The sequence below is a fragment of the Peromyscus californicus genome, unplaced genomic scaffold (assembly GCF_007827085.1).
Source record: "Peromyscus californicus insignis strain IS unplaced genomic scaffold, ASM782708v3 Scaffold_5__1_contigs__length_169319896, whole genome shotgun sequence".
Classification (NCBI taxonomy): Eukaryota; Metazoa; Chordata; class Mammalia; order Rodentia; family Cricetidae; genus Peromyscus; species Peromyscus californicus.
Window position 1 is genome coordinate 27,321,168 of NW_026294573.1, and position 21,391 is coordinate 27,342,558.

General features: G+C 47.6%; 1 long non-coding RNA gene, 1 other non-coding gene and 1 pseudogene across 2 annotated transcripts; 2 read left to right on the top strand and 1 right to left on the bottom strand.

Moving 5' to 3' along the window:
* Positions 1-1,760: 1,760 nt before the first annotated feature.
* On the top strand, positions 1,761-2,083 carry LOC128096311 (peptidyl-prolyl cis-trans isomerase NIMA-interacting 4-like; annotated as a pseudogene).
* Positions 2,084-13,490: 11,407 nt separating this feature from the next.
* On the top strand, positions 13,491-13,598 carry LOC128098009 (U6 spliceosomal RNA). Its single transcript, XR_008214060.1, has one exon. It is a non-coding gene; the product is annotated as a U6 spliceosomal RNA (small nuclear RNA).
* A 196-nt stretch (positions 13,599-13,794) lies between these two features.
* Positions 13,795-21,040, bottom strand: LOC128097667 (uncharacterized). Its single transcript, XR_008213939.1, has 2 exons — positions 20,880-21,040; positions 13,795-17,695 (listed from the first exon to the last, which is right to left on the bottom strand). It is a non-coding gene; the product is annotated as an uncharacterized LOC128097667 (long non-coding RNA).
* Between the last annotated feature and the right edge of the window lie 351 nt (positions 21,041-21,391).

Here is a 21,391-nt window from a genome sequence, read left to right on the forward strand (position 1 = left end):
AAAGAAGCAAAAAGAGGGCTGAGGATATAGCTCAGTAGTAGAGCACCTGCCTAGTAACTGCAAGGCCCTGGGTTCAAACCACCCCCCAAAAGAGGAAAATTACATTGTTAAAGGGAAAAAAAGAATTATACTTTTTATAAAGAGAACTAAGTCAAATATAAACATTTTTAGGAGTTATTGGGATCTAAAACTGATCTTTAACTCACAAACAATGAACTACTATGAAAACTTCTCTCCAGATGAGATATATGGAATTGGCTCCTTTCAGACACTGCATGGTGGGCAATGAGAGGTCTGATCCTTGACCTGGCCCCACCATCTTGCCATTTTACCATCTTGCCATATGGAAATAGTCCCAGTCTGCAGAGCATGGGAGGACCCAAATGGAGACTAATGGATCTGCTGTAGAGTTGAAAGAGCTCCGAGTTAGGGGTTGAAAATAACTAGATGGGGCCGGAGAGATGGCTCAGTAGTTAAGACCCTGACTGCTCTTCCAGAGGACCCAGGTTCAGTTCCCAGCACCCACATGGTGGTTTACAACTGATTGTAACCCCAGTTCCAAAGGATCCAGCGCCCTATTTTGATCTTTGCAGGCACCAGGCACACACATGGTGTACAGATACACATGCAGGCAAAACACCTGTATACATGATATTAAATAAATCTAAAAAAAAAATGCTTATGACAGAAAAGTTAAAAAGGAAAAAAGAAAGAAAGAAAATGTGTAGATTTTGTGGCACGGAGTAGCAGAGAAGATGGAGCTGCACACACTCACAAATGCATGCACACGTGTGCACAGCTCCAGAGACTGGTGGTTAAATGGGGGCAGCCCCCATATGCTCGTATGTTTTGGTAGTTGGTCCCTAGTTGGTGTAACTGTTTCGGAAGGATTAGGAGATAAGGAGGAGATGTGTTACTGGGGGTGGGCTATGCCAAAAGCCTGTGCCATTCCCAGTTATCTCTCTCTGCCTCATGGTTGTGGGTTAGGATAGAAGCTCTCAGCTACTGCACCAATACCATGCCTGCCTGCTACCATGCTCCCCACCATGCTGATCATAGACTCTAACCCTCTGGAACCATGAGCCCCAGTAAACGTTTTCTTTTATAAGTTGCCTTGGCCATAGTGTCTTGTCACCAATAGAAAAGTAACTAAGATACTGTCATAAGGCTCCTTGGGATCATGTAGCTAAATAATAATCATTACAGGTAAAGGATGAAACTCCATGAGTAGCTGGTAAAACTCACTTAGAAAGATATAAACTGAACAAAGCCTGGAACCCTGAGGGGTTAGGCATACGTAGTTCATGTCCTTACCTTCCAGGATGGGAATTCTAATAAGACCTGGGCATTAGATAAATTCCCCATGAGAGCATCACATGGCACTGAGCTGTTAGCCTTACACCAAAGGATACTCTAGATTCATGCAACAAAACCAAAAACAATCACTAGCCAGTTGGTAGAGTGCTTGCTGAGCAGACAGGAGGCCTGAGGTTCCATCTCCAGCACTGTATAACTGACCTTCTTGGCATGCCTATAACCCCAGCACTCAGGAGGTAGAGGCAGGAAGAACAGAAGTTCAAGGTCATCCTCAGCTATACAGTGAGTTTTAAGTCAGTCTGGGTCCAGAGCATCCTTTGGTGTGAGGCTAATAGTTTGTGGTCCTAGGGAGACTTCTAACAGTATCTCAGCTCATTTTTTGACCCCGTTGAAGAGGAGGAGGAGGGGGGAGGGGGAGAAAGAGGAGGAGGAAGGCTTAGAAGATGCTGCCCAAAGTAAAAAGTGGTTCTGTAATAGGAAGGGAAGAGGATGCAGCCCCTGGGAGGGATGGTGCTGAAAAGAAGGCTCAGGGGCCCCCAAAGTCACAGCCTGTGTGAAAACTGTTAAGGGGAGCCATGGAAAAGCCAAAGTATAGGATGAGACTTAGTGATGTAGCCACACAATACAGTGAAGATAAAGCCAGACAAGGAGGTAGCTTGGGTCACAGGACCAGACTGGGAGCATTTCAGAAAGCATTTGCCTTGCCTGTAAGCGGGATGAATATGCCGTGTTTATAGACCCTCCAGTTAAGTCAAAGTTTAGATAATATTATCATGGTTGAAAGATACTCCAGTTTGATCTCTTTTTCTGTGATGAACACCATGACCAAAAGCAACTTGGGAAGGAAAGGGCTTATTTAGGTCACAATCCATCATTGAGGGAAGTCAGGGCTGGGACTCAAGGCAGGAACCATAGAGGAAAGCTGCTTATTAGCTCCCTCTGGCTCGACCAGCTAGCCTTCTTAGTCAGCCCAGGCCTACCTGCTTAAGGATGGTGCCACCCAGAGTGGAATGGACCTTCCTACATTAATCATCAACCAAGAGTCTCACACAGACATGGCCAATCTGATCAAGACAATTACTCAGTTGAGATCCTCTCTTCTCAGGTGAATGTAAGTTGTGTCAAACTGACAATAAAAGCTAACCAGGAGGGGCTGGAAAGATGGCTCAAGGTCAAGAGCGTTTGCTGCTCTTCCAAAGGACCAGAGTTCAGTTCCCAGCACCTGTATTGGGCAGATCACACTGCCTGTGACCCCAGTTTAGAGACTCTAATGCCCTCTTCTGGTCTCCAAAGACCCTGTACACATGTCGTGCACACACAAACAGGCACACACATACACATTGACATAAATAAACAAATAATTTTTAAAGATCTAATCAGGACAAAGGAACAAATCATATAAAAGACTTCTTTTAAGTCTCTAACACCCCAAGTAACTCAATTGGGTGATTCAACAATTCCAACATTTTTAAAGCAATACAACAAATTTCAACTTACAATGACAAACACTTGATTAAAAAAAAAAAACAAAAAGCCTGAGCCGGGCGGTGGTGGCACACGCCTTTAATCCCAGCACTCGGGAGGCAGAGGCAGGCAGATCTCTGTGAGTTCAAGCCCAGCCTGATCTACAGAGTGAGTTCCAGGACAGCCAGGAAACCCTGTCTCGAAAAACAACAACAACAAAAAGCCCACCATACATAAAGCAAGAAGAAAGTAACCCCAACCAGGAAAAACTTTACACCTAAGAGCAGATCCCACTGTGATCGAGAGAAGGAAATCATCAGAAAGTTAGATTCTAAAAAGTTGTTTCACAGGGTTGAGCTCATGGCCCAGTGGTAGAACACCTGCTGAGTATGGGAGAGACCCTGGGCTCCCTTCCCAGCACCATAGAAAAAGAAAAGTTGTTTTGGAAATACAAAAATATCCTTTGGGGAATATAAAGAAAACATGATGTTGCTCTAGAAAGAAAATGGAAGAGATTGTCAGTAAAGGACCAACAAGATGGCGCAGTCGGGAAAGCGCTTGCCTCGAAAGCCTGATGACCTGAGTTTGATCCCCAGAACCCACATAAACTCCTCACAATTATCCCCTGACCTCCACACACTCACTATGGTGCATAAACACACATATAAACACATAATAATAATAATAATAATAATAATAATAATAGCAATAGATAAAGTTTTTAAAAATACTATTAGAAATTAAAGTACAAAAAGGAAAGCATTCAAAGAAATTGAGCACAGCATTAGTGAGCTATGGGAACCACTGAACTGTGCACACTGTGAGTGAGTGAATTGCATGGCCCCTGCATTATACCTTAGAAACTGTTATTTACATAGTGAGAAAGCAACACAAAGACATTTTCTTGCTTCCTTCCTTTCTTTTTAACTGAAGGATGAATCCAGGGCCTCACATAGGCAGGTACTCTACCACTGAACTATATTCCCAGCCCATTTATATTGTTTGCTTGTCTTTTTTTAGTTTTTGTTTGTTTGAGACAGAGTCTCAATTGTGTATACCTGGCTGTCCCAAAACTCATTATGTAGAGCAGGATGGCATTGAACTCATAGAGATCTGCCTCTGCTTCTGCCTCTGCCTCCGCCTCCTGAGTGCTGGGATTAAAAACATGAGCCACCATGCCCAACTTCTTCTATATCTTTTATTTTAAGACAGAGTCTCATTAACTTTCCCAAGCTGGATTTGAATACATTCTATATCCCAGGCAGGTTCTGAACTTTCAATCCTCCTGCCTCAGCCTTCCAACTATTAAAGCTGGGTTTACAGCCCTGCATTCCTGGGTCCAGAAAAGGGTTGTTCTGTCTTGTTTGCAGTACTAGGCTTCATGCATGCTGGGCCAACACTAACACTGAGTTATACTTAGCCCTAGTGCGAGATTGTAACTTACAAGGTCAGTATCCACGAATTAACTATTTTTACATAGCATAAAGAACAATTGCAACTTAACAGTTTAAAATACAATTTGCAATATCATTAAAGCTATTTTAAAAAAACAAACTAGGGGTCAATTTAATAAAATGTATGCTATCTCTACCTTGAAATCTAACCCATGATAGAAAGAACATAAGTACAGGCACTAAATAAGTAAGAGGCATACAATGTTCAGGGATAACATGATGCAACATCTTATGATATTGACTCCCCTGAAGTTGGTTTACAGATTAAAAGCATTTTCTTTGGGCTGCCAACCAGCTCCCAAATAAAGACACAAAGACTTTTTAATTATGAATGCTCAGCCTTAGCTTAGCCTTGCCCCACTAGCTCTTTTAACTTAATTTAACCTGTTTCTCTTCATCTACATTTTGCCTCAGGCCTTTTTACCTTTCATTCTGTATGTCCTACTTTCCTGCTTCCTCTGTGTCTGGCTGGCCGGCTGGACCCTGGCATCTCCCTCATGTCTCCTTTTCTTTCTTCTTCTCTTTCTCCCCTGAGCCTAAATTTCTCCTCCTGCTTACTCTCCCTGCCCCCAAGTTCCATCTATACCTCCTCCCTTGCTATTGGTTGTTGAGCTTTTTATCATACCAATCAGGTGCCTTAGGCAGGCAAGGTAAGACAGCAACACATCTTTACATAATTAAAGAAATGCAACACATCTTTGCCTAGTTAAACAATACTCCACAACAACCTTGGGTTCACAAAACTCAAACACGTAAAACACTAAGTGGGACTTAACGGAAGTAAACTAAAAGACGTGAACAGACAGATGTTCAGTAACGCCAGTCATTGGAGAAACGCTAACTTTAGAAAGAGGGTTCCCCACAACATCTTCTAGAAGGGCTGAAAGGAGTCATCTTAGCAACTGCTGGCCTGCACCTCAAGTGCCAGCATGCTAAGTGGAAAAAAGCCGGGCACAAAGGACCCTGTGATTTTATTTCCTGAGGGATTCTGTGAACATGACACTTTAGTGAGAGAACATGTCGGGGAGGGGTGTCGTGTCCCTGAGGACCAGTCTACTTCTCCAGGTTGTTGCAGGATTAAGTGAGCGTTAAAGGAAATCACTTCCACAGAGCGTGCTGTTTGCACATCTGAGTTCAGTAAGTGCTGGCTCTGTTTTTCCAACATTGTTATTGTGACAGAGTCTGGGAGTCCTCACTGGTTTCATGTTGTCCCCATTCTCCTGGACCCTGATTCTGTATGCCTTTCATCTAGTGTGACTATAGAACCAGCTCTCATAACGGGCTGTGGGTGGGCATGATGTGTGACCTCTGGACAGGGCAGGTAAGCGTGCACTGACTTCTCCATGTTCTCTGTTTGCTGGAGGATGGAGAGGCCCTAGAAAATGATGGAGGAAACTGAGTCCCTGAATATCTGTATGGAACATGGATGTCACCATTGCCCTGCACAGAGAAATAAGCCAAACCAAACCTACATCATGTTAGGCCATGGGGTTCTTGGAGGGCTGTTTGATCTTTTTAATAATAACTTTTTAAAAATCAATATAATTACATAATTTCCTCCCTCTGACCCCTCCCATTGCTCTCTCAAATCCATGGCCTCTTTTTCTTAACTATTCTTTTTATTTTGTCATTGTTTTACACACACACACACACACACACACACACACACACACACACACTTATAAATACAGCCTCAGTCCATATGATGTTACATATATATATATCTATGATTTTAGAACTGGCCAATGGGGGCCCCTCTGTGGGAAAGACTATCCCTCCCTTTCTTAGCATTCCTTGACTGCCTGTAGTTCTTTGTCTAACGTCGAGGTCTTGTGAACTTTGCCCTTCTATGTTAACATGTCTATGGGTATCATCCTTGTTCAGGTCTTCTTTAGGCAGCCATGTTAAGGTGACTTCATGAGTGTGGCTTCTCTGACATTTCTAGGAGACACAATCTCACAGCAAACTCCTTTCTGGCATCTCTTCCACAGTGATCCCCGAGCCTTAGCTACAAGCGTTGTATGGAGATGCAGCAGTTGGGACTGGGTAGCCTGCAGCCTCTTCTCTGTGTTTCGATCCACTGTGACAAGTGTTTGTGAGTTTGTGTTGCTGTTGTGTTGTGTTGGTGTAACTAGCCCAGTGGACCCAAGAGCCTGCTCACCACACCCAGTACTGCTCTGACTTTCTCCCTTCTCTGAACACTATGCCCCAAAGCTCTAGTACACGCCAGACCCATTTTCCAACTCTTCTCTTTCCATGGCTGACCTTGTGACTGAGCCTCCATCTTTATTTATTTCCTGCTACAATCCTGAGTCTAGACTCATCTACAGGACAAAGAACTCAATTCAGTTCCCAATACCATGTCAGACAACTTAGAACAGACTATATAACTCCAACTCCAGGGGATCTGATGCCCTCTTCTGGCCTCTGTGGGAATCCATACATGTGTGTCATATGCATATGGAGACAGACACACACACATATAAGTGAAAAAATTAAAATTAATTTTAAAATAAAATAAGAATTTCCAGTGATGGTGGCGCATGCCTTTAATCCAAGCACTCAGGAGGCAGAGGCAGGTAGATCTCTATGAGTTCAAGGCCAGCCTGGTCTACAGAGCTAGTTCTAGGATATCCAGGGCTACACAGAGAGACCCTGTCTCAAAAAAAAAAAGGAATTTCCAGTTCTGTACCATTGGCCATGTGACTCCATCTCTATAGTTCAATGTCACCATCTCCAAAATAGGGTAAAAATGTGTTCCTCACAGTACTCCTGTGAAGACTGAGCTGGACAATAAGTATATTAAGAGCACATACAGCCTCTGGTGCACATGAGTGTCTCAGTAGACCCCAAACTATCTTCCTTATTTCCAAGGATTCCCAGAGCTGACAGAGCACATGTCAGCTTGCTGCACAGATGTTGGGAACAGACATAAGGAGACACTTCCTGGCTGCAACACCCCTGGCATCCACTCCTCCTTCCTTCCTACACCCACAGATATTAACTCTAGATCTCAAGAGGTAGAGAATTAAAAAGTTCAAGGTCATCCTCTTCTGCATATCAAGTTTGAGGCTAGCCTGGGCTACTTGAAACCCTGGCTCAAAAACAAGCAACAACAGCAAATTAATAGAAAAATTTCTTGGAAATGCTGTGGCCACTCGGTCCAAAGCACATTTTGAGAATAACATCACCAATATCAACAACCATGTGCTGACCCTAGTTTAAAATCTGTTGCGTTTAAGGCATCATCTACTCCCCAAGACAAAGTCAAGATGCCCGAAGGAAAGCATTTCACTTGCACAGCAGTTCTATGATGTACATAGTCTATAGATGGGAAAAGCAAGGTTTAGACAGGGTAAGTGACCTGATGGAAGTCACACAGTCACCAGATGGCAGAGCCAGAAGACGCGCTTCTTATGTTTGACCTATTCCAGATTTAGTGAACAAGTTATTCCAGACACCTGTTCCAGGCTTTGGCCACATGCTAGGACTGGAGACACAAAGACACAGAAGGACCACACCCTCAAGGTTTTCGAGGAGAAACACATCAGTGACTGCTGGGCTGTACAGCCCTGTGCAGATTGGAGCCCTGCGGTACCAGGCCCTCTCCACTCCCCTCCCACAGGTTCTGCTCAGGGCAGCAGAACCCCAGACCAGACATGCTTCCTGAGGCCACTGTTTTCCTTGGCCCCCGAGATGGGAGACAGTGTGCCCAACACGGTGGAAAACAAGACATGAGTTGGGGGAGGCCAAGGGAGAGCGGTCCCTGCTCTCACCCCTACAACCTGTCTCTAGATGGTGGAAACAGAGAGCAGAGGGGGCTAGCCTTCCATCCACCCGCCAGCCCATCCAAGCTATTGTTCCCTTGTTGTAACAGAGGGTTTGTTTGAGGCCCGTGGACAGGACCGAGGGTTTCCTCCCCAGCTCTCCCTGCTTGGACAGCTGGAGGAAACAGTCGGCCAGGGAGCCAGCTCTCCATTCCAACAATAACAGGTTGCCTGCCCCACTGGTAGGCTCACTGTGGAGGGAGGGGGGCGAGCCTGGAGCCAGAGAGGCCACCCCACTCCACCCTGCCACTGACAAAACATGTTTTCTTGTTTTCAGAAGGGGAGGGGGTGATTGGTACCCCTCCTGAGCAAATATGGTGCTGATAAGCGCAAAGGACCAGGCGGGCAGGCTAGCCGCTAGAGCTGCATTCCTGGGCAGAGCCAGGTTGACCCTTGAGGGTCACTCAGACCAGCCTGCCAGGTCTGGGAATCTGGGCAATGTAACAGAGAGCTCCTGACCATGAAACCAGAGTTCTGCACCGAAGAGAGAAGACCCCGGGCTTGCGGAATGGAAGCTCAGACCTCAGCAACACTGAGGGCTTTGAGAGCTGGGATGTCTCCTGGCATCTGCCTCCCCCCACCCTCCATCCGCCCCCCCATCTCTGTGTAACCCCTCTGCCTCCCACTTACCAGCAACACTACTCTCAGTGCTTCTGGAAAACATGAGAAATAAAGATGGCTGCCCATTGGCTTTGAAGAAACGGGTTCAGAGAGACTATGTGACTTATTCACAGCCATGCGGCAACGAGACTATAAATTCACTGTCCATCATCCTTGTCAGTTCTGACCCTGTCCAGAAAACATTGTCCTTTGGTCCCCTCTGCCTTCCAACCCCATGCACAATTTGTTATATCTCCCTCTAGGAAGGTGCTTTATTTATTTATTTTTCTGAGACAGGGTCTCATGTAGCCCAGGCTGGTCTCAAATTCCCTTTTCTGAGATAACCTTGATCATTCCTAATCCTCCTGTCTCCACCTCCTCAGTGATGGAATTATAAGTGTGCACCACCATACTCAATATACACAGTGCTGAAACCAAACCCAGGACCTCAGCATGCTCCGCAAGCACTCTAGCAACTAAACTATGTCCCAGGCCCCAAGGGAAGGTCTTAATGCAATGTCTAAAAGATGTGCACACAGCGCGCAAACCCCCTTTACCGTATCTCCCTCTAAGTGGGGGACTGGGGGTGAACCAGCTCAGGGCCTCCTGTGCATCTGAATGCTGAGAGTACTCAGCCGAGCGAGGCCACTCCTGTGTCACTGCACAGACTCCGAACAGCTCTAACAGTCAGCTTCACAGAGCAAACTGTCCATTGAGTTCAAGTCTCTGGGGGGAAAGAACGTGCGTCTAAAAGAGGTTTCCAGCAGAAGCTAGGCAGGGGGCTCTGGTCTGCCTGTGTCCCACGACTCACAGGTGTGCCGGAGTACATAACATACTGCAGTGAGGGTAGGCGTTGTGTGGACCATGAGGGGACGCAATGATGAGACACTTTGGGAAGGATGAGAAGTCCAACTCAGTCTGCTTCTCACCACGTACAGAGAGAACCCTGGAGATAAAATTTGTGTCCCTAGTGGGCTGTCCCCGCATGTACCACCCTCTCACTCGGTAACGGCGGCAGATGTTAGGAACCCCTCCCGAAGTGGGATACTGCCTCAAAAGCTGCCTTCCACACATTTCTCTAAGCACCCACATTCGGGACTGACATCAGAACCGAATCCCAGGGCTGGCAAGGTGGTTCAGTGGGTAAAGCGCTTGCCGTACTAGCTCGACGGCCTGAGTTTGATCCTCGGAACCCACCTAGGGAGAGAAGGAGAGAACCAACTTCCCAAGTTGTCCTCTGACCCCCACACCCGTGCTGTGGCACAGGCACACCTTCCCCCAACTTTTGACATCATACACAGAACAGTAAACAAAATAAATTGTAAAAGAGCTGGTTCAGCCAGGCGGAGGTGGCTCACACCTTTAATCCTTAGCACTGGGGAGGCAGAGGCAGGCAGATCTCTGTGAGTTTGAGGCCAGTCTGGTCTACAGAGTGAGCTCCAAAGCTACACAGAGAAACCCTGTCTCAAAACTCCCCCTCCTTTCTCCCCTCCCCCCAAAAAACAAAAACAAAACAAAAAAACCAAAGAACTGGTTCAATGGCTGGGTCTGATGGCAGCATAGGCCTGTAATTTCAGCTACTTGGGAGGCTGAGACAGGAAGATTGCAAATTCAAGGCCTGACTGGGCTGTAGACTAAGTTCGAGGCCAGCCTAGGAAACTTATGGAGACTCTGTCTCAAAGAAAAAAAAATACTGGAAGGTCTGGGAATGTGTGATAGAGAATTTACTATGTATAGGGCCTGGGCTCAATCTTCAGTACTGAAAACACACACACACACACACACACACACACACACACACACACACACGGTGATCCTGGAACCTAGGATCCCAGGGACCACAGGTCTTATGTTATGGCCTGTTTGAGATCTCTTTCATGGACCATTCTGTAGCTGGAGGTGTCTAGCCTGAACCCCATCCTTTCAAACTGAACATACCTCCCCACCCCAGCTCTCTGATTCCACAATCCTCACTCATCTTCCCTTACTGTCCGAAGCTCTATTTTTGTTCTATCCTTATCCAGCTATACACCTGCTTCCTGTCCTGAGAAGGTCCTGGCCTGAGAAGCCAGTCCAAAGAGGCCTGGCCTCCCACCAGTCTAGATATGGGTTGAGCTCTCCATGTGGGCAGCCAGCACTGTCCCCAAGGGAGTCCTGGAAGGTGACTTCTCACCTGTGCTTCGTGCCGTCCATCCAACCTTGAACCTTTGAGGAAATCCCCAGCCAGGAGACCTGGCCTTAGTGCTATGGCAATCTGAAGTTATATCATGGCCTGGCTTGTAGGTTTCGTGTCTGGCCCCTTCCGCTGGAAAGTGAATTTCAGATCAGCAGATGCCCGATCCAGCTGACTCCTCCCCACACTGCCCTCCCTAGGACCCACAGCAGGGCCTGTAGCATGTGGGCTGTTGGAAGTCATCAGCTAGATGAAGAAGTAAATGAACTTGGTCCCACAGGCGCAGACCCCATGTGCCCCATGTGGGGCAGCCTCACTGTGTGGATGGTGGGCCTGAGGACCTCAACCTCTGAATATACCGGCCCTGGCCCTTTGGCCTCTCCAGGCTCTGTTCACCAAACCATGCTGTACTCAGCTGCCTTCTCCTATTGTTCTGACCAGTCTCCTTTCCAGGGAATCTGAGTCTTTCCCCACATGGCAAAACCACCCGGGGACCTTGGGGATGGAAATAAAAAGCATGAGAGAGCAGGGCTAGCATAGGAAAGCAGACAGGCTCTGCCACCCATGCGATGGGCAGGGGTGAGGAGTGGGGACAAGACAACGGACACACAACAAGTGAAGCAGAGCCCCAGCATTGTTACTCACACAGAGAAAACAGCTCACAAAATTGAGAAAAAGTACTCAAAATTTTAAAATTTCTTTATTTTTTTTAAAATATCATTTATTTTTATTTTATGAGTATCAGTGTTTTTTATCTACATGTATGTCTATATGCCGTGGTGTGTGTGTGTGTGTGTGTGTGTGTGTGTGTGTGTGTGTGTGTGTGTGTATGTGTGTGTGTGTGTGTAGTGCCCTCATAGGCCAGAAGAGGGCACTGGATCCCCTGGAACTGGGGTTACAGATGATTGAGCCACCATGTGGGAGCTGGAAATGGAACTTAGGTCCTCTGTAAGAGCATGGCTTAACTGCTGAGCCATCTCTCTAGCTCCCCTCACCCTGCCAAAAAATGACTTTATTTTTAATTAGAGGTGTGGGAGGGGGTAAGTAGGTATATGCACGTAATTGCGGGTGTTCATGGTGTCCAAAAGAGAGCATCAAGTCCCCTGGAGTTGGAATTACAGGCAGTTGTGATCTACCCAGTGTGGGTGCTGGGAACCCAATCCTGATGCTGTGCAAGGGCAGAAAGCAGTCTTCTTACAAGTTATCTTTTAAACAGCAGATAGTACCAGCTTTAAAGAACAACTAGGAAACACCATTGTCGAGCACAGAGCACACACCTGTAATCTCTGCATTGGAGAGGTAAAGGCAGGAGGAGCAGGAGTTTAGGTTCATCCTCAGGCACACAGAGAGTTCAAGGCCAAGCCACGTGAGACCTTGTCCTGAAAAATGCAACAATGATGCTCTTAAAGGAGAGATCAGAGTAGGCCGGGCAGTGGTGGCACACACCTTTAATCCTAGCACTTGGGAGGCAGAGCCAGGAGGATCTCTGCGAGTTCAAGGTCAGCCTGGGCTACAGAATGAGTTCCAGGAAAGGCGCAAAGCTACACACACACACACACACACACACACACACACACACACACACACACACACACACACACACACAAAGGAGTAAAGCAAGACCTGTGTCATTCAGGTATACCTGTAGTTTTTACTTCTGTCACAGATGGGACCCTCCCGAGAATGCTAGAATAGTGACAATTGTGGTAGAGCTGGTTGAGGCAAAAATCTTCCCTTGTTCTTTTCTGCTGGTGATTTTTTGCAGCAGCTTGAGAATTGGAAAAGACGGGCTATAGGACAATAAGTTTGAATAGCATGAGAATGATGATATAGGCTCAGGATGCATTTGTCCTCTTGAACATCTAAGTTTGTTTCCTCTTCTTACCTGGTCACTAGTCACCGATTGTCACTAGTCATTGGTAAGGAATCCATGTACTTCTAGTACCTTTAGTTTTGACCCAAAGAAGCACCAGTAACTCTCAAGCATTCCCATGGGCCTCAGAAACCTGAAGATCAGCTGTGAACTTGAAGAGATGTGCAGGGAATATTGGGTAGTTTGTTTGGGCTGTTTTGTTGTTTTTTACTCCTTTTTGGGGGGGGCACCCAGCTCCCAAACAAAACACACTGAGGCTTATGCTTAAATATGAATGCTTGGCCTTAGCTTGGCTTAGTTTCCAGCCAGCTTTCCTTATCTTATCCCAACTACCTTTTGCCTCTGGGCTTTTCCCGTTCTCTAACTTCTGTAAATCTTACTCTCGCTGTGTAGCTGGGTGGCTGGCCCCTGGAGTCCTCCTCCTCCTCTGGCTGCTAGGTCTTAGATCTCAGCCCCCAGCTTAGATCTCAGCCTCCTTCTATATACACTCTCTGCCTGCCAGCCCAGCCTATCCTTTCTTCTGCCTTGCTATTGGCCAATTCTTTATTAGACCATCAGGTGTTTTACACAGGCACGGTAACACAGCTTCACAGAGTTAAACAAATGCAACATAAACAAAAGTAACACACCTTAAAATATTCTTCTACAGGGCTGTAGTAATTGGGATATGGAATTAGATTTTCCAATTTTGGAATGTTTTCAAAAGGAAAATTTTGATACGTTGTTTTCATTTTTCAAAAGTAAATAAATATGTATGGAACAGATTAAAATTGGCCTATTTGGTGCTCACATTGACAGCACACATGCTAAAATTGGAACCATGGCAGAGCAGACGAGCATGGCCCCTGTGCAAGGATACACAAATTTATGAAGAGATAATATATATATATATATGTATATATATATTTAATGCCTATATGGGGATCTGGGGACCAGGAAGATGACTCAGAAGCCACAGGCTCTTGCTGCCAAGCTTGACAGCCTGAGTTCAATCCCAGCACCCAAATGGTGGATGGAGAGAACTGACTCCTGAAAGTTGCTCTCTGACCTTCACAAGTATGATTACATGACAAATAAATAAATAAATAAATAAATAAATGCAATTTAATAAACAAATGTATATTAAGAGGATTTTAACAATCGTCTAGGAAAACAATCTCAACCCAAGACCCCAGAGGAAAACGAACAGAACTTGGGTCTACACAGAGCTCAGCTGAGAAATGCTGTCCTTGTCACCATTCATCACACATTGTGCTGATGACCCTGATTCCTTACCCTTCCCTGTACACAGCCTGTCGCTGTTCCCACTTCAAGGTGGCATCTGTATGCCCTCCTCCTGTAGTCTGCTCTGCCCAACAAGGCGTACAGAGATAACTAGGTAGCAGTTCTGAGCCAAGACCTTCAGAGGTCTTCAGGTCGGTGTCTGCCCTGCTTCTGGCCCCACCATAGCCAAGCCCACAAGCGTGGGTCCACCTGCAAGATGCAAGATAAGTGGTCATGCCGTCATGCTGGCTGAAACAGTCTAGATCAATCAGCAACCCAGAAACCTCCAGACCTGTAAGCCCCATCTAAAATCAATAGTGCAGTCTACTCTACCTCAATTCACTCCAGACCTGTGGACCGTAAAGCTTTCCTGATGTGTAGCACAGAGGTTGTGTGCTTCTTACACAGCAGACGCTGACAGATACACTTCCCAGGCAACTCTTGGGTTAATTTATTCTAGCTTCTTTCCTCAAAGCTGCCCAGCACCTTCTCATACCACCTCTACCAACGGGAACCTTGGTACCTCCACAGCCCATTTCAAAAACTCTGTCTGTGTTTGGAGTTTAAAATCTCTATCTGTGTACTTCAGCACCAAGAATGAATGGGCCGGGCTACCCAGTCTACTCAGGCCTGTCTTCACGTTCATCCAAATGCTCACTGAGTTAAAAAGCCCAGAAAGGAAGGTTGCTTTCTCTCTTACTTTGTACAAGACAAGAACCCCTCTGCTCTCTGGAGCCTCGCTCTTCCTTACCCTCTACACTGAAAAGCTTCCAAAAGGTGAAGATTGAGTTTCCTCGGGGTCACACCTCACTCTCTCCAGGGCTGGCTCCACATCTCTGGCCTGGATCCTTCCAACACTGGCCTCCCTGCCAAACAGTCACACCTCTCTATTCCTTCCTCCACTGCAGCTGTAGAACTCCACCACCCATCCCATTCAAAGTGTCTCCTGGCATGTCTTCTGATCCAGGAACTGGGTTGAGAATAAGGACATAAAAGGCACAGTAGTCCCTGCTCTCCAGGAATTCAGCTAGTGAAGGGGCTCTGATGTTCCAATCCAGGGAGCTCAGTCAGGACAGCACATTCTTCATGGGATGCCTGGTACATACCAAGTAGTTTATGTACATGTATCTATTTAGCATGCATGAAGAGGTCAAAATACAACTTAGAAAAATCAGTTATCTCTTTTCTATCATGTGGATTCCAGGAAGGGTCGGAACTCAGACTTGGTGGCAAACACCTGCTGAGCCACCTCACCAGCCCCCACATTAGGTACTTTAGGTTCACGTGCCTCTGTGTGTGTGTGTGTGTGTGTGTGTGTGTGTGTGTGTGTGTATGTGTGTGTGTGTGTGTGTGTGTGTGTGTGTGTGTGTGTGTGTGTGTGTGTGTATAACTAATCAGGGCCTCTGTTCTGCCACTAAGGCATAACCCCCAGGCCTGTATCCATTTTTAAAGATGATCAAGGCTTGAAGTTCACATGACTTGCCCAAGCTGTAGCTTACACCCAGTGACATCTGCGTGTCAAACCCAGGGTCTCCCTATGCACCAAATTGCCTTTGACCCTCCCCAGTCAAGACTTCGGTGACTCCCCCACAGCCAATGGAATAAGCCATTCTCTTTAGCGTGGCCTCTGGGGCTGATCCTGATACGCTCATACCAAGCCAGCATTCCCCAGGCTAGCCTCCATCCAGAGGCTTGGATTTCTCCCTACTCTAGGCTATCTCACTCCCACTCAGCTTGGATTGCTCCCTACTCTAGGCTATCTCACTCCCACTCAGCTTGGATTGCTCCCTACTCTAGGCTATCTCACTCCCATCCAGACCCACTGCTTTCTAACTCCCAGCTCTGGAGTCTTCTGCTGGGACTCTCCTGTGTCCACACAGCACTTTGACAGGACTTCTTCTGGCCCTGGCCAGTCTCTCCCATCAGGTAGAGTTGGCACCCCTGATGCACCCCACGTAGGGCCAACAGTCAGTATCAGTGGGCGAAGACAGTTCTGACTGTAATACTGACAAAATAGGGCAGTGGACACTATCTTGGTGCCAAAATTGGCTATTTAGATTCACTCAACAGAAGGAAAGAGAGAGAGAGAGAGAGAGAGAGAGAGAGAGAGAGAGAGAGAGAGAATTTCTTGTAGCTCAGGCTGATGTCAATCCTTGAGCTTCTGTCTTGCTCTCTTTTGTTTTCTTTTTATCGAGACAGGATTTTTCTATGTTGCCTTGTCTGTCCTGGAACTTACTCTGTAGACCAGGCTGGCCTCGAACTTACAGAGATCCACCTGCCTCTGATTCCCAAGTGCTGGGACTAAAGGCATGCACCACCACCGCCTGGCTAAACCCTGGACTTCTGATCGTCTTGCTCCCATCTCCTGAGCGCTGGGATTACAGGTGTGCACCACCAAGTCCAGCTTTGGGTCCAGGGCTCGGGGTCAAAGCCAGGGCTTCGTGCATGTGAGCTGAGTACTCAACCAACTCCGCCACATCCCAACACCATTCAACCAACACTTCTTGAGCACCTCGATGCTGTCAGGATTCTCTTTATAAACAACAGTAACAACTCAGCCCGACCTGCATGGAAGGGATGCAGAGTATCCGTGGGAAGAATCAAAGTGAGTCTTAGAATACCCATGCGCCCAGGAGTCCTTGGCAGCTAGAGCTCCAGCTGAGCTGACGCTATAGTCAGAGAATCCATGTGGAATGCCACCACAGATGTCCATTCACGCCTGTGAGCATGGCTTCTTGAAATGACCCCTCTGCTACCCCTGGAAGTCTGGGTGGATCCACCTCTCTGGGTTCAAAGTCCTAACCTAGGTCACAAGTCGTCGAGTAGCTATACAACTAAAAAGAGGAACCTGCTTCCACCAATCTCTCCAGGAGTGGGAGACAATTCTTCCCGCCAAGACTTGAAAAAGATTCCGTAAAAACAAGGGTGCTGGGAAGTCAATGTTACATGACCGAGGTCAGCAACAGTTCTTAGTGTTACGGCTCACGTTTTGGAGGGACCTTAGTTAGAGATCACCTGTTAGAACATTTCCCAAACTGTAGTCAGTGGAAGGGTAGGCAGCCAAGATACCAGAAGGTTCAGTGACCAAAGGAGTCATCTGAGAAACACTGCCTTGAATGTCTTCAAGACCTGTCAGAGTTTTTCACGTGCAGTGTGCACTGTGACCCTCCAGGGATGGGCGACATCCTCCGCTCTCTCGGTCATGCGACCCTTTTCTTGAAGGGTGTTCTGCGGGACTGACATCCAGCGAGCCGTGCTGAAGGAAACCCAAGTGGCCTATCCTCATCATCAGACAGGGAAAGTGAGGGGCTTTCCTCCCCTCGTGGCCTCTGACAGGCAACCCAGGACTCAGGGAAAGGACCAGTTCCAGGCAGGAGTCAGCAAGATGGAGGTCAGCACCCCAGCGGAGGGAATGGATCAGACCCTCGCCAGCCTCGCGCCACTTCCCTATTTTGCTGACACAGACTCCAGGTGCCGTTGAACAATGCACTCTCTGTGCCCGCGGTCTCACTTCCACCCTCAGGGAAACCCCTCGTAGGACAGACAGACAACATCACGAAAAACACCAGGAAACTGGACCAGAAGGAAGGGGCAGGATACTCAGCAATTCGCAGATGCTCAGTCCCCCGAATATGGAGTGGGATGCTGAGGTCTGCTGTTAGTTCTTCCACACATCTGTGTGACCTTGAAGAAAGCTGCCTTCTCTCAGCCTTGGTTTCTTCAGCTGGAAAAAAAATTAAAAGCTGTATCCTACATGTTGATTCATTTCAAATAAACATCTAATAAAGTATTAATCATTCTTTAGATATAAAGTTATTATCATATTGGACATCAAATAAGAATTACCTTCTTTCCTATGTAAGACCGTGAAAGACTTTTCAAGTAGCTCACACACACATACATGCCATGACACATTGTTCCTTCTTCTCTAATCTTGCTCTGATGGTCCAGGCTTCATAGTATAGAATTCCCTATCTTTCCCTGGTGAATTTTACAGTCCCAAGAGCTGCCACCTCTTCCGGGAAGTCCTCCCAGACTCCCTTCTCCCCAGGTCCAATCAGGCACCGCCTTTGCACACTGGCTCTAGATCTTCATAGCTCAGGCCTAGGCCAACTGTCTCTCTCCTGCTTGTTTGTACACTTATGGCTTCCAACAGCCTGTGACTTCAAAGCTATCATCTGTGAGCTGAGCCTGGCACATGCCGTAGAGTGGATAAACATAAAACCCAGTCCTCGTCTCTCCCCACTGAGCGTCTTGTCTTCGGTCTACCCTTAAAGTAAACTCCACATGTTCATCATTTCCCCCAAAATAAACACCGTTCACGCAGCATCTGAGCAGTGAAGGTTTTGTAAGGACAGAGGCGATGCCCACAGCGAGAGTCCAAATGCTTCTCCCAACAACCAGTATTCTCGAACTGAAAAACAATGGGCTTCCGTGGCTCGCTAAGAGGAGAAACACATCATTAAGTTAGGGTAGCTACCCGGGCGGTGGTGGCGCACGCCTTTAATCCCGGCACTCAGCGAGGCAGAGGCAGGTGGATCTCTATGAGTTCAAGGCTACAGAGTGAGTTCCAAGATAACCAAGGCTACACAGAGACACCTTGTCTCGCAAAACCAAGAAAAAAAAAGTTAGGGTGGCTGCCCTTGGCCTCACTGGGGAAGCAAGGCCACAATTCACCCACCACAGTGCAGTGCTCAGAGAAAGGGAACACAGAAGGCATAGGAAGGGAGGGAGAGAGCTCACTGAAGAGAAGACATGGCAAGGGACTTTGGAAGATATGGAGGCCGCCATCGAATGAACTATCCTGACATCTCAAACACAGAGAGACACTGAGAGACAAGTGACAGCCACTGCCAACTGTAGAGGCGACCACGGAAAAAGAACAGCTGAGTATGTTGGTCCTGGCTGCTCCTGGCCCAACCTCCCGCCAGTCCCAGGACAGAAAATAGCCTGACTGACCCAGAGCATACAAAGCATTTCCTGTGCAGCCCGGGGGACCCCCTGAGTTGTACTTTCTCAGGGGTGGGGCTGCCTGGGGGTGGAGGGCAGAGGAGGAGGGGACAAGCCATCTTGAACTCTCTCCAGCACCAAAGTGGCCAAAGATGGAAGGGAGCGGCATGCCTGCGCCAGGCCCCGTGTGTAGGTGTGTGTGTGCCCCTGTTTGTGCTGGGGTGGAATGTTGGCACCTTTCTGTGTGGCTGATCTTGGGTTCTCCGTGCATTTCCCTGGAAACTGAAAGCTGGATGGACACACCGCCAGTCAGGCTGGCCACGTCCCCATCTTAGGTCCCAGAGTAAACGGCAGGTAGTCACAAACATCCATCCCCCGGGACCCTCCGACCTTGGTGTTCCTGGAGCAACTTCCGACTGCTCTCCCATTACCACACCCGGTCCCCCAAGACCCCACCTTGTGTGTTCCCTCAGACGTCAACAAATTGGTTCTGACTTTGTGGAAGACTGAATGACCAGCCAGAACTTTCACTGGGAGGCCTTTCCCAGGAAACAGAGGAGGGTTCGGGGACAGTTAGGCCTGACTTCTAGAATCCAAAGTAGCTGACAGAGAGGCTGTCCCTTGGGAAGATTCCAAACATCCCCAAGTGACATCCCCGTGACGTAGGCTAGCTTTTCCTCCCTCCTCTTGTTCAGTCCTTGTCCCAAGGCGACTGTTTTGAGTACTTGTCCTTAAAGTTGCTCTCCCCAGCTCATCATTGACAGTTCCTGGGCTACCTGTTTGTCAGCTGTGGTGGGTTCCTTTTGTTGTTGCTGTTTGTTGTTTTCTATTTATTTAATTTTTTATTTATATTTTATTTATTTGGGGGTTTCAAGGCAGGGTTTCCTGGAACTCTCTCTGTAGACCAGGCTGGCCTCGAACTCACAGAGATCCGCCTGCGTCTGCCTCCCGAGCGCTGGGATTACTGGCGTGCGCCACCACCGTCGACTGTTGTTTGTTTTTAATCAACCTCATGTTGTACAGCACTATCCACCCAGCAGAAGAGCTGCCAGCTGCATCTGCTTTAAAAAAAAAAAAAAAACAAAAACAAAAACACCCTGGGCTTGCTGTGGCTCCCTCACAGAAGGAGGAGCGGGAAGAGTCACTGGCCCCCTGGGGGGACAACCACTCCTCCAGGCCACCTGTATGCAGCTCTGCCCTAACTGCCCACAGCCTTGGGGGTCTCTGAGAAGGGTAGTGTACACTGGCCAGGAAAGACTGGAAGGAAGGGGGCTCCACCTATGCAGCCAAGGGGAAGTCATCATCCACGCTGTGTGCAGACCTTCTCGCGAGGCAGGCTGAGGTCACCCATTGCTGGGTCAGTAAGCCTACGATAAACTCCTTGTATCCCTAGGGTAAACTGTAGTAGGGATCAAACTTTTGTCTGTCATTGGGACCTTAGAAGAAAGGGAAGATGTTACCTGGTTCCCCGATCCCCCAAGAAGAAAATTCTCACAATATCCCAACACAGGGAGATGGACTTTCCTAACTGATGGGCCTGCCGGCAAGGGCAGTGGTGGGGACTGTAGCAGCAGCTGAGTGCGGGGAGTCCTCTGGGAGGAAGTTGGGCTTCCGTGTTCAGGGGGTAGATATACACACACACACACACACACACACACACACACACACACACACACACACACACATACACACACACACATTGTCAAAATGAAACACTGTCTTTTAGGAATCTCAAATTCATTAACTTCATATTCCCCTTCTAAGTGTGAGGTCTCAGCCAGAATGAACATCCCTGACCCTGGTCTTCTGTCCTGATGTATGGTGCCACCAGCCAGCATCTTTGACCCTCCAACCCTGGACCCCAAGGAGTTAAAGATTCAGAAAGATCAATGGTCTCCCCCTTCATTATGGGACAGTAATGAACTCCTCGTGGAGGAAGGGGAATGCCTACCACGTACCTTCTTAACCAACCCAGAAGCCTTCTCAGGGGAGCTGCAGTTCTGGCGAAGGATTTTTCCGGATGAAGCTACATCAGGATTCAGAGTGTGGTTGCATCAGATAAGTTATTCCTCCTTGTGTCATTGACAAGAGGAGGGCCTGAGGCAGAAGGAATATGGAGAAGACCATGACCTTTCCCAGCCCAGCTCCTGGGACTGGGTCAGAGACTTAACAGGAAGGGAGAGTCCACGGGAGCAATCTTTCCTGAGGAATTTTTAGAGAGAAATTCATAAGCATGCTATTTTGAGGTTCAGGGACAAAGCATGACCTGAATTTGGTGAGAGGACTCAACACACACACACACACACACACACACACACACACACACACACACACACTCTCTCTCTCTCTCTCTCTCTCTCTCTCTCTCTCTCCTCACGAGAGACTCCAAATGGCTTTGTAAAGACTAATGGAAACACAGTGTAGCCAGGTGTGGTAGCACATGTAATCCCAGCCCTCAGGGCAGAGGCAG